We start from the raw sequence: 12,065 nt of genomic DNA on the forward strand, positions 1-12,065 counted from the left end.
TGACGATGTATCTCTGTAGTTGTTCGTAAAATAATTTTTTGCTGCAAACTGGTTCATTTTGGGAGAAAAATCCAGGAGACATTTTTTGTTTAGAATGAAACAGGCTATCGGAAATAAATTTTCAAATGTTAAACAAATAATAAGACAAAAAGTTACATTGGAAATAAATTTTTGGGGTTGCGTTTTCCACCCCTTACAACCATGGGGTGAACCAAATAAATTACTGGCTAAGTGTCTTTTTGGTAGTACAAAACGTCAGATTAATTTCAACATTGTAACTCTTTCAGTTCTTGTAAAAAAAAAATTGTTATACAAATTTTATGTACCCCCTTTAAGGGGCTGTATCTTAACAAGGAATGCTCCAATGAAGTTCATTTATATGAAAGATCCTATCTTTTTCTCGATGAGGAATCGCCTCCTTAAATATTTTACACTTATTCAGTTACACCCTGTATAATATTTACTGTTAGTAAATATTGAAGGATCCTTTGAACAAATGATATTATTCACCTTATTCACAGTTTTGAATCAGGTTGGGTCTGTGTTGCAAAACGTCATCGTTTTGGAGAAATATTATGAGTTATTCATATCAAATACGAGTATTTCGATAAGTTATGATAACAATAAGAAGAATAAGAACGATAAGATATGGACCAACTTCGAAATTCATTCGCTATCTTGTTGAAAAATGTCTATATCAACTCTCCATTTTTTTAATTTTAAATAATGATTCATTTCAGAAAATACAAAATTTCAGATTTACATTGACTTCATATTGAGTGAAAACAAGCTACAGTTCCATTAAGAGAAATAAATTATTTGTTACCGACATCCGGAGTCAAATAACAGCATTTGAAAACAACGGGAACAACAACTCGAGCACTTCGACCGTACCTCATCGCAGTGGTAGACGAAAGGTCAGGTACAAAAACCTTCAGACCATTGCCAAAAAACCTAGAAAATAGCATTGACAAAGTTTTCTTTGGCCATGAAAGTTAACATACTTAGTTAGAACCATAACTCAGCAAACGATATGCGACATCCAACCAGAAGGATCGACTTCACCAGTACACCGTTTAGAGACATCTTCTGGGGGCAACTGAAGTCGAGCATTCATCGCAATGAGAACCACATTACTGAGAATATCCAGCCTTTCCTCGCCCTGCCACTCAACATTGAGAAAGTGAAGACTGTCAGAGATCAGAGATAGTCCAATCAACAAGTTCAAAAACATGAAAAATAGATATAAAGGTCCTAAAATGTGAGCAATTGCTCATTCGATTCGGAATAACCTCTAGAAAATGTTTTTGAAAGATTTTGGTGCAGGTAAAAAATTGCAATTGTTATTAACAAAATAAGATTGAAAAAATGGTATTTAGTTTTTCGTTAATAACTCAAAAAATATTAATATTTAAGCAATTTAAAAAAAAATCGTTTAAGAGAAGGAAATTTCCAATAAAATTTAATTCATAATTTTAATTTGACATTGAAAATAGGGTTCCGCGCGACTGTTACAGCATGCGCGCGCTGTCCCTAAAGAGGGTTTATCAAACGGAATAATTGATTTTTTTATAACATAAAATGTCATTTTTAAAATTTGAAAAAAATCTAGTGTCTTCTTAACACTTGAATGAATCGAGTCCCGTTGAAAAAAAAAAGTTTTATTGCTATTTTTCAAAAAGTTATTTAATTGTTAACCAAAAATTTTTTTCCCAATCTCTGTTGGCATAAATAATGGGATAAAAGGTATAAATAATTGGCCTGTAAATTTTAAACTTCGTGAAGGCGTTTTGATATATATACTTCATACGATCCTGCGAATAAAGTTCATAAAAATTTAATAATTTGTTAATTATGATTTTTTATAACTATTGCAAAATAAAATATCTGAAAATTGTTGATAACATTTTTTTTTCCAATTGATATTTACCTATGTCTGTTTTCACATTAAACAATGGCAGTTATTAACATAGGATATGAATTTTTACGTAATTTGTTCATTAAATTGTTTTAAATAAATAGAGAAATTCAATATTTTTGAGAAATTTTTATGCTATTTTGTTGTCTAGAGATAATTATGATTTGAAATTTTTTTTTAATTTTAATTTTCAATTGTTTAAAATCGATTTTTTTATATTTCGATTGTTCAAATAATTAGTTAAGAAATAGTTCTGCTTTTAAAAATCATAATTTACACTTTCAAATAGTTTGGCAAAAAAATTTAAAACAATATTTATTATTTAATTGTTTATTAGTTCAACAATTTGTTATGAACAAATATTGAGCAACGTTATATTTTGTTTTTGAAGCAGAAAAAAATTATAAAAACAGCTATATATAAAAAGTGCCATAAAAAATTATATTATAATAAATAAAAAAAATGTACGGGACTCGATTCATTCAAGTGTTAGAAGATATTAGATTTTTCAAATTTTTAAAATGACATTTTATGTTATAAAAAAATTATTTCTTTTGATAAATTATCTTTAGCGGCAGCGCGCGCATGCAGTAACAGCCTCGCGAAACCCTATTTTCAACGTCAAATTAAAATTATAAATAATGGAGATTGAGTTTCTGGAGTCAAGACTTTCTTATCGGAAATTTTCTCCTCTTCAAGGAGCTTTTTTCAAAATTGCTTAAATATTAATATTTTTTGAGTTATTAACGAAAGACTAAATACCATTTTTTTAAATCTTATTTTGTTAATAAAAATTGCAATTTTTTACCTGCACCAAAATCCTTCAAAAACATTTTTCTAGAGGACCTTTATCTCTATTTTTCATGTTTTTGAACTTGTTGATTAGACTAAGAAGCGCTTAAGGTACTCGTCTTCAAGAACAGTTTAAAGGGAGTGACTTTGTCGAAAACAAACAAGAAGTTCGAAGCGTGGGAGCAAATTACGCTCTGCAAACTTCCTGTTATTCTTATTTTGCATCTGAAGTTTATCGAATACAGCCACGACTGTTGCAGGAAGATTATCAAGGCTTTGGATTTTGAATTCGACTTGAAGATTGATTCGACTTTGGTATCATGGGAAACACAATATCTAACAGAGAAGCAATACATACTATTCGCCGTCGTTTACCACGAAGGCAAAAATGCCAACATTGGACAACTGCTGGATACAACGATTCTTCGGTCAAGACCGTGCAAGAAGTAGGTATTGAAACTCCGGAGAACGGGGATTCCTTATTTGCTTTTCTACAGGAATAGCGATATGATCCTATCTAAATAAGGTTGCTGCTTTTACGTAGAGTTCAGCGTCTGGATTCTTAAGGAATTTCTCTTTTTAGTTTTTATTGAATTTGATATTTTTTTGGTTCTAATGAATTTTTTTTATTTTTTCATTAGTAATAGGTATTGTTCAATTTTTACTAATATATGTATTTCTTTTGAATTAAATTATATTATATGAAATGAATGGTATATGCGACTGACAAAGTAAATAACGCCAAAAAAATATAATATATTCTACTTTGACAAAATGGTTTAGACTTTCACGGCTGAGGTTTTCAGTGTCATTGCTTTTTGAGTTTGAAAGCCATGGATTTTTGAAATTTTGCTGTCCGATGACAGCAAGCCATGACGGTTAAACCTCTGAAGAAGCTAGCCACTCGCGCCGGCGAAACGTCAGGAAGAAATTGCAAAAATCCACGGCTTTCAAACTCGAAAAGCAATGACACTGATATTCTACTTTGTTTGAAGGTGGTTGACAATGTTTCGTGGTGCATTTCATCAGTTCGGACTTGCATAGTCTACTATGTTATAAATTGATTTGAAATCCCTAAAAGAATCTTTAAAAAGATTAGCTGAAAAAATAATTTTATCAAGCAAAAAACTTAAATTACAAGCAACAACCAAAAAAAAAACAAAAAAGTAACTATCAACACCAACTGAAAAAATTAAAAAAAATTATTAACAAGAAATCGAGTGATAGCCATTTATCATCCGAAAACGATTGTGGCTATAACAATCGAAACGTCGTGAAGTAACTTGGTTTGGAATCTTTCAATTTTATATTTTTAATTTAATAGTTCATTTTTTCATTGTAATTTCAGTTTTTTGCTTAATACAATTATTTTTTCAGCTAATCTTTTTAATTTTTTTACAGATTTTTTTCAGGGATTTCAAATCAGTTCATATCATATTAGACAATGGAAGTCCGTACTGATGAAATAAATATATTCTACTTTCATTGAAACTGTTTGTTAACCTCAAATCACTTATCATTGTACTCCTTAATGATTTTGAACTTTATTTTTCAATTCTTGAAACCTTCTTACAATGGAATCATACTAACAGCAGCATCGGAAACCTTCCGCTTTATGTGATGGGATTGGCCGATACTGATGAAAATCAAATACGAAAATATGATAGAACTGAGTTAGGTGTACTTTATGGAAATCCATAATAACTTATTAAAAAAAAACATTTCAATGTGATATTTCCACTTGACAGTTCACAAAACCGCTACACGTGTTTCGCATCTTTTGATGGAGGGGAACTAGTTCAATTACGATTATGACGTATTCCACTTGGAGGAAAAAGGATCAAAACTCAACCTTATGGAATATATAGAAATCAATAGAAGTAAAAATTCAGTTGTATTACTCAATGGTCGAATAAATTTGAATTGTTTCACTTTATTGAATTAAATTTGCAACGCGGAAATTGGTAATTAGAGCAGATCTCAAAAATAGCTAAAATGACGGCTTTGGTAAACATTGTATTCATTATTCTTCAGTTGTTCCTAGAAATGTAAACAGTTTAGGTAGGTAATGAATTTATCATGTAGAAATTTAGCAGATAGTGATATTCATAATGATTCAAATTGCTATAAAAACAGCACGACACAGAATTTGTACAAATGACACCACCGAAGGTTGCCATCAGGCGACTCCGGTAAGTATAAACATTTCTTAGTCAGATACTAATTCAGTTTATTTTCAGATAACACACACAACAAAGTTTTTGTTTCGGGGTTGAAATTAGATGATTTTAATGTATTTCCACGTGTTAAAACCGAAAGTGACCATAAAAATTATATATTAGCTCTTGTTTTCAAGATATAGTATCATTATATTATATATATGTATATTGAGTTTTCAACAAATGAAATATTTCATCACCAACAGTTGGTACACATGTTTGTTTACATAACACCCCTCTCATCAGCTGTTCTTAAGTAGTAAACAAAACCTATGTGAGTTTGTCAATTGTACGCACGTGGTTGCTATTGAAATTATCGTGTGAAGTTGATTTTGAAATTAATTCAAGTGCTGATCTGAAATGCCTCGAAAGTGTGTGAATTCTGTCGATAGCTTTTGCTATATATGTGGTGAAATAACATTTAAGGCTCAGAAACGTAAAATGACACCTATCGTTAAGACAGCCTATGAACATTATTTTGGTGTGAAAGTTGGGGACCAAGATAAATCATGGGCTCCTCATATATGTTGTAATTCTTGTTCCGTCATATTGCGAGTGTGGCTGAAAAATAAAAACCGGGCAATGGCTTTTGCAGTACCTATGGTTTGGCGTGAGCCTACCAATCATACAGACGACTGTTATTTCTGCTCAACTCCTCCCATTAAGCAAGGTTTATCTATGAAGAAAAGAGGAACGGTTAAATACCCTAATCTCCCATCTGCTCTTCGGCCTGTACCACACTCAGACAATTTGCCAGCCCCTTCTCCACCCCAAAACTATGAAATTTTAGAGGAAGGTGATGAAGACTGTTTAGAAGGAGCAACCCATCCTTCTACATCCTATGACCCTGATTTTGAGGTAAGCGATAGGTCTAGTGATCCGCACAGAATTAGTCAAGCAGAGTTGAGTGACCTTATAAGAGATCTTCGCTTGTCTAAGGAAAAGGCTGAGCTGTTAGGGTCAAGACTACAACAGTGGAATCTTCTAAAACATGATGTGAAAATATCTCAGTACAGACAGCGTCAAAAAGATTTGCTTCCTTTTTTTGAGAAAAAAGAAAACCTCGTAGTTTGTTCTGATGTTAATGGTTTGATGGACTGCTTGAATTTGGATCACACTCATCTGAATGGAGACTGTTTATAGACTCTTCAAAACTAAGCTTAAAAGCTGTACTTCTGCATAATGGAAATCAGCTACCCTCTATTCCTATAGGTCATGCAGTTCACATGAAGGAAACGTATATAAATATGAAAACACTTCTCCAATCAATCAAATATGAACAACACAAGTGGCACATCTGTGGTGATCTGAAAGTCATTGCTATACTTCTAGGAATGCAATTAGGGTTCACCAAGTACTGTTGTTTTTTGTGTCTGTGGGACAGTCGGGATAGAAAATCTCACTATAAAAAAATGAACTGGCCTACACGAGACCCAAACCCTAATGAGAAAAATGTAGTTTACGAGCCTCTTGTAGATCCTAAGGATGTTCTCCTTCCCCCATTACATATTAAGTTGGGACTAATGAAAAACTTTGTGAAGGCCATGGACCAGGAAGGACAAGCTTTTAAGTACTTGAGAGCAAAGTTTCCCAGGTTGAGTGATGCTAAAGTCAAGGAAGGCATCTTTATTGGGCCTCAAATCCGTGAAATCGTAAATGATTCTGCTTTTGACATGATTTTAACAGGAAATGAAAAAAGAGCCTGGGAAGCCTTTAAGGGGGTTGTACATGGGTTTTTAGGTAACAAAAGAGATGATAACTTCACAGCATTGGTTAAAGAGCTTCTTCAAGCTTACCACCAACTTGGATGCAACATGTCCTTAAAAATTCATTTTCTTCACTCTCATCTTAATTTCTTTCCACAAAACTGTGGAGCTGTGAGTGACGAACATGGAGAAAGATTCCATCAAGACATTGCCTTAATGGAACAGAGATATCAGGGCCGTTGGAATGAAGCAATACTTGCAGACTACTGCTGGTCTGTGTGTAGGGATGCTCCAGAAGTGTTTTATAAAAGACAAGCTAAACGACAGCGATCTTACAATGAATCGGATGGACTTAATTGAAATTTGGTGGTACAAACTTCTTTTATTTGTCAAAACACTGAGAATAATGTTTTTTTTTTATTAATTTTGTACTTAAAATATTCTAAAAGAAACATAACAATATTGTTTTATGTTCTTTCACTTTTCACGTATAGTATAACTACTCTTTAAGATTAAGTACTGTGTATCTCAAAAACCAGAGCTAATAAAAATTTTTCATTGTTATTTTCGTTTTTATCACCCCAAAATTAGTAGAAATTGACTAATTTAGTGTAGGAAACATTCAAAAAATATTTTTTTGTTGTGTTGTGTAATCCAGGAAACATCAACATACGCGCGCGATAAAAAAGACACTTGTCTCCGGTTAGTTTTTGGAGGACCCATGTTAGTAAAGTCATGATTAAACAATTTAACCGATTAGAAAGTATAAGCACCTAAATGCTGACCGAAGAAAGGTCATATGTCAATCTTGCTGAAGTGCCCATCAGTAGGATAGAGGACCGCTCGGAGAGCGGGGGTGGATGGAGTGGTGTATTAAGTTTTCCTCACAAAATTTATTTTGTGTACATCACAACTTTCAATCGTTTTTAGATATGTCAAAGATGGTAATGTGGTAGAACGTTTTATGAGTTTTCATGATGTTTCATCTGGGCGCACAACTAACGATTTGTTTAATTTTTTAATTCGTACGTGTGACACCTATAATTTTAGGCAAAAGTTAATTGCGCAAACCTATGATGGGGCTGCGGTCATGACCGGCCATTTAAATGGTTTACAAACTAAAATAAAGTCCATAGCTACTCATGCACTTTTTACGCATTGTCGTGCCCATGCCCTAACTTTAGTATTAAGCAAAGCGTGCAACAACATGAAAATGTTCGCGCCTCCGGCGGGCTTTTCTGTGTGTATATAGTCTTTATGACTTTAGCCTCCCCTGTTCTCAAATGCACAAGCCGTCACTGGTTCGAAGACGCTTTTGTATAGCGAAACACGTCGCGGATTTGTAAACTTTCAAGTAGAAATCCCACACTGAAGTGTGTATTTTGAATACCTTATAATGAATTTTCATCAAGTATCGGTTAATAAATATTACTGGAGTTTTTTCCCAACACCAAACCGTTATTTTAACACCTCGACACGTGTTTCGATCACCAAGTGATCATCTTCAAGAGGAATATATCAAACTGATCTTGTTGATATAGACAATATAGACAATGAACTATCGCTGTCACCAACATTGGGTCTATGCGTGGGTTCATTATAAATAAAGTACCCTGATTCAAATTTATCAATGAATTGATAGATGTAGCCGTTACTACGTGCTAGAAGATCATCATAGGAAGTTTTATTTCTCATTTTTCAAATTTATCAATTTCAAGTAACAACTTCAAATCACAACCGAATACTATTTCAATTGCACTTCATGATTACCGTGCTTATTTCACTAGTTTACTCGTCGCTATTCTTGCTCTCGAATTATTCTCTTTGAAGCGATTTTTCTTGCAGCTTAACGTTTTCTTGACCACATTTGACCATTCATGTATGTTTGCTTTCGCATTCTAGTATATACATTTAATCATGTAATTCGTAAACATCGATAGTGGAATAATACGGCAAGGAATAATGAGATATGAATATGACAGCTTCATGATTGATATTTCTTGATATAAAAATTGATTAACTGATTGTTTTATTTTTTATGATGAACACACGCAGTGTTATCATTCCATATTCTCACTTAAAAAACTGATGCTTTATTTCGATGTTTAAAGATGACTGAAAATGACACGTACAAGGTTAAAATTTCTATTCATAATTTTTCATGAATTATATAAGATACCTATATTTTGTTGGGGACGTTTCCATTCAAAAAATATGTCTTTCTAAGTACCTATCTCCGACTGAATAGTACCTATTGTAATAGTATGCAGAGAATATTTTAAAGTTTTCATAGATTTATGAATACAGGGTGTGACATAAGTACGTTGAAATATTCAAGTGACGTATTCCTTAGACAATTTTAAGAAAAAAAGTCTATGTGAACTTGTGTTCGAAAATGCTTCGTTTCGGTGATACGGGGTTTGAAGTTGAATTTTTTTTTCGCTTTTTGAAAATAACTCTTGCAAAAAATAAGTTATTCGGTACCCGGGGTTTTTTGACGTGGGAAATCATAATTTCGTATTAATTTTCATGTAACATCTAGAGGGCGCTGCGTATGCTGTCATTATTTATTTTAAATTGCCCTAACTTTTTTGACAGTAAACTTTTAGTACTTTTCATGGAAAAACCTAATTCCAACACCTTTTCCAATTAAAAAAGGTACACCTCCTCAACAACGCTGGAGGTGATCGTTTTCGAGATATTTACAATATTCTATATCGATGCATATTACTTTATAGCCAAATTTGATTTCAATAATTTTTGTCACTCTCCGCTTGCAAATTGAATTAATTAAATCGAATAGGCTATGAAAGTTTCTTTATAAAAATTGAAGTTCGCTGTCACATTTTTAACTATTAATTGACAAATTCACAGTTCGGAGTTTATAAATTTATTTTTTGGTATCATGCCCGACTTAACGAATGCTGAAATGGCTAATATGGTTTTTGTATACGGCTTGGCTGACGGAAATTCAAGCGAGGTCAGACGCATCTATCAAGAAAGGTACCACCGAAAGCGTCACTCCTTGTGCAGCGATATTTGCGAATCTTTTCCGGAAACTTTCCGAATCTGGAAGCTTTGAAACAAATTCTGCATTAGGACGGCCACGGACTACAAGAACTGTAGAATTGGAGGAGACGGTTCTCGAAGAAATTAGTGAACATCCAGAGACAAGTACAAGAAAAATTAGTCAAACTTTAAATGTGAGTCACATGACAGTTTACAGAATTTTGAAGGAACAACAAGTATATCCTTATCATATTCTGCGTGTCCAGGCACTTACGCTACGTGATTTCCAATCACGTATCTAATTTGCTCAATGGCTTCAAAGAAAAGTCGAATATCCGCAAATTTTATCGAAAATACCCTTCACAAATGAGGCTAATTTTTCAAAAAATGGTATCATGAACTTCCATAACAACCACATCTGGGCGGAAGATAACCCACATGCGATAACGCAAACTCATTTCCAAGACAGATTCTCTTTTAATGTATGGGTAGGCATAATTGGGGATTATTTAATTGGGGATTATTTAATTGGGCCCTATTTTCTCCCCTTACGTTTGAATGGAGATGCTTACCTACATTTTTTGGAACACGAGCTTCCCCAACTTATGGAAGATGTTCCCATTGGTCTCCGAAATCACTCTTGGTTTATGCACGATGGAGCTCCTGCTCATTTTAGTGATAGCAAGAAATTTTTTAAACGTAGCACATCCCCAACGATGGATAGGAAGAGAAAGCACTGAGCATTGGCCCTCCAGGTCACCGGACCTCATCCCGTCGATTTTTTCATTGGGGACACCTAAAATCACTAGTTCATGTTAGCCCCTTTGAAAACGAGAAAATGTTGAGAGATTGCATTATAGTTTGCTGCGAAACGATAAGAAACACTCCGGGCATTTTTCAACGGGTGCGGAATTCTTTGATGAGGAGAGCAGAAGTTTGTATTACTGTTGGGGGTCGTCACTTTGAACAGTTGTTGTAGTAGTTGTTTCGTTCAATTTTTATATGTTTATTTTCCTAATAAATTACATAGTACTTCTCCATTTTTTTTTTTACAAACTCCGAAATGTAGCACTTTATAATTGAATAATTAAACCTGACAATTTTTTTTAAATTGGATTGAATAAGCAGTTCGATAATGCTCAGTTTAGAAGAAGTCTGTACGGGTATACTGCGTATAAAGTTTGATGAACACAACTAAAATTGCAAAAAACTTATGACAAAAACCTACCATGTTTTGAAAAATTTCAACAATCTGTATTTCGAAAACGAATCATTATTCGACAAACATTTTATAGGAAAAAGTTGTTTATTTTGAGGAGATCCACCACTTACTCAGGTATACCTTTTTTACTTGGAAAAGGTGAGGGAATTAGGTTTTTTCATGAAAAGTACCAAAAGTTTACTGTCAAAAAACTTATTTTTTGCAGGAGTTATTTTCAAAAAGCGAACAAAAAAATTGAATTTTAACACTCCGTATCTCCGAAACGAAGCATTTTCGGACACAAATTCATATAGACTTTGTTTTCTTAAAATTGTCTCAGGAATACGTCACTTGAATATTTTAACGTACTTATGTTACACCCTGTAGGTATATCATAATTGTAAATGCCCCCTATTTGTTTTTGTGAAATTGATCTAAAAAATAAAACGATTATTTGAATGATTATAAATAATATTCGGATGTCATTGTTAGCAACGTAGTTTCTATCACCTAGTTTCAAACGGTTTCCATGAGCTCAGCTATTGATTGATCGTCAACTAGCACAGAACGCCACTTGATATAAACCAGTAGTTCATTTTAACCAACTCGCAAAATAAATCACGAAACACTGAATTCGTATGAGTAGGAGAATAAATACTATATCAACCAAGTTCAAAATAGGCAGATGCCGTTATCAACTTCCAGTATTACTCTATAGTTACGACAAAATTTATGAAATAAATGAAATAAAATGATTCAGAGGCAATTTATTTCGACCAAGAAAAAAAAGTTATGAATGTCATTATTCATATATAAATTGTTTATGACACTTCAAATTATTTGCAATACCAAACTTTGTGAACACTTGATTAGTACTCTTGATACCTTCCTATAGGTCTATTGGGTTTTTTCAATAATATAATTTTGTCCGTTCTATGAGTCTACTATAAACTGTAATATATCAGTAAATACTCATTCAATGCAATCTAAATAAGCGCCATTTCAATCAGTGTTCTTTTGTCAAAGTAACACAAGTCGATTAATTCAATTCGATAAAGTCGACGAAGGCCGTTTTTGTCTGGTCCTGATTGGCGAAGGTTGAACTAGTGAGAAAGTCATCGAAGTATTTGAAATAACGGTAACCGTTTGGCGGAGGTCTGGGGAGTATTGTGGGTGAGGCAAAATTTCGACGCTCAATTTGTTTAATTTTCGGATGTGCG

Source organism: Leptinotarsa decemlineata, unplaced genomic scaffold (assembly GCF_025532065.1).
Source record: "Leptinotarsa decemlineata unplaced genomic scaffold, Ldec_3_MD MMD2_tig00000505_RagTag_RagTag, whole genome shotgun sequence".
Lineage (NCBI taxonomy): Eukaryota > Metazoa > Arthropoda > Insecta > Coleoptera > Chrysomelidae > Leptinotarsa > Leptinotarsa decemlineata.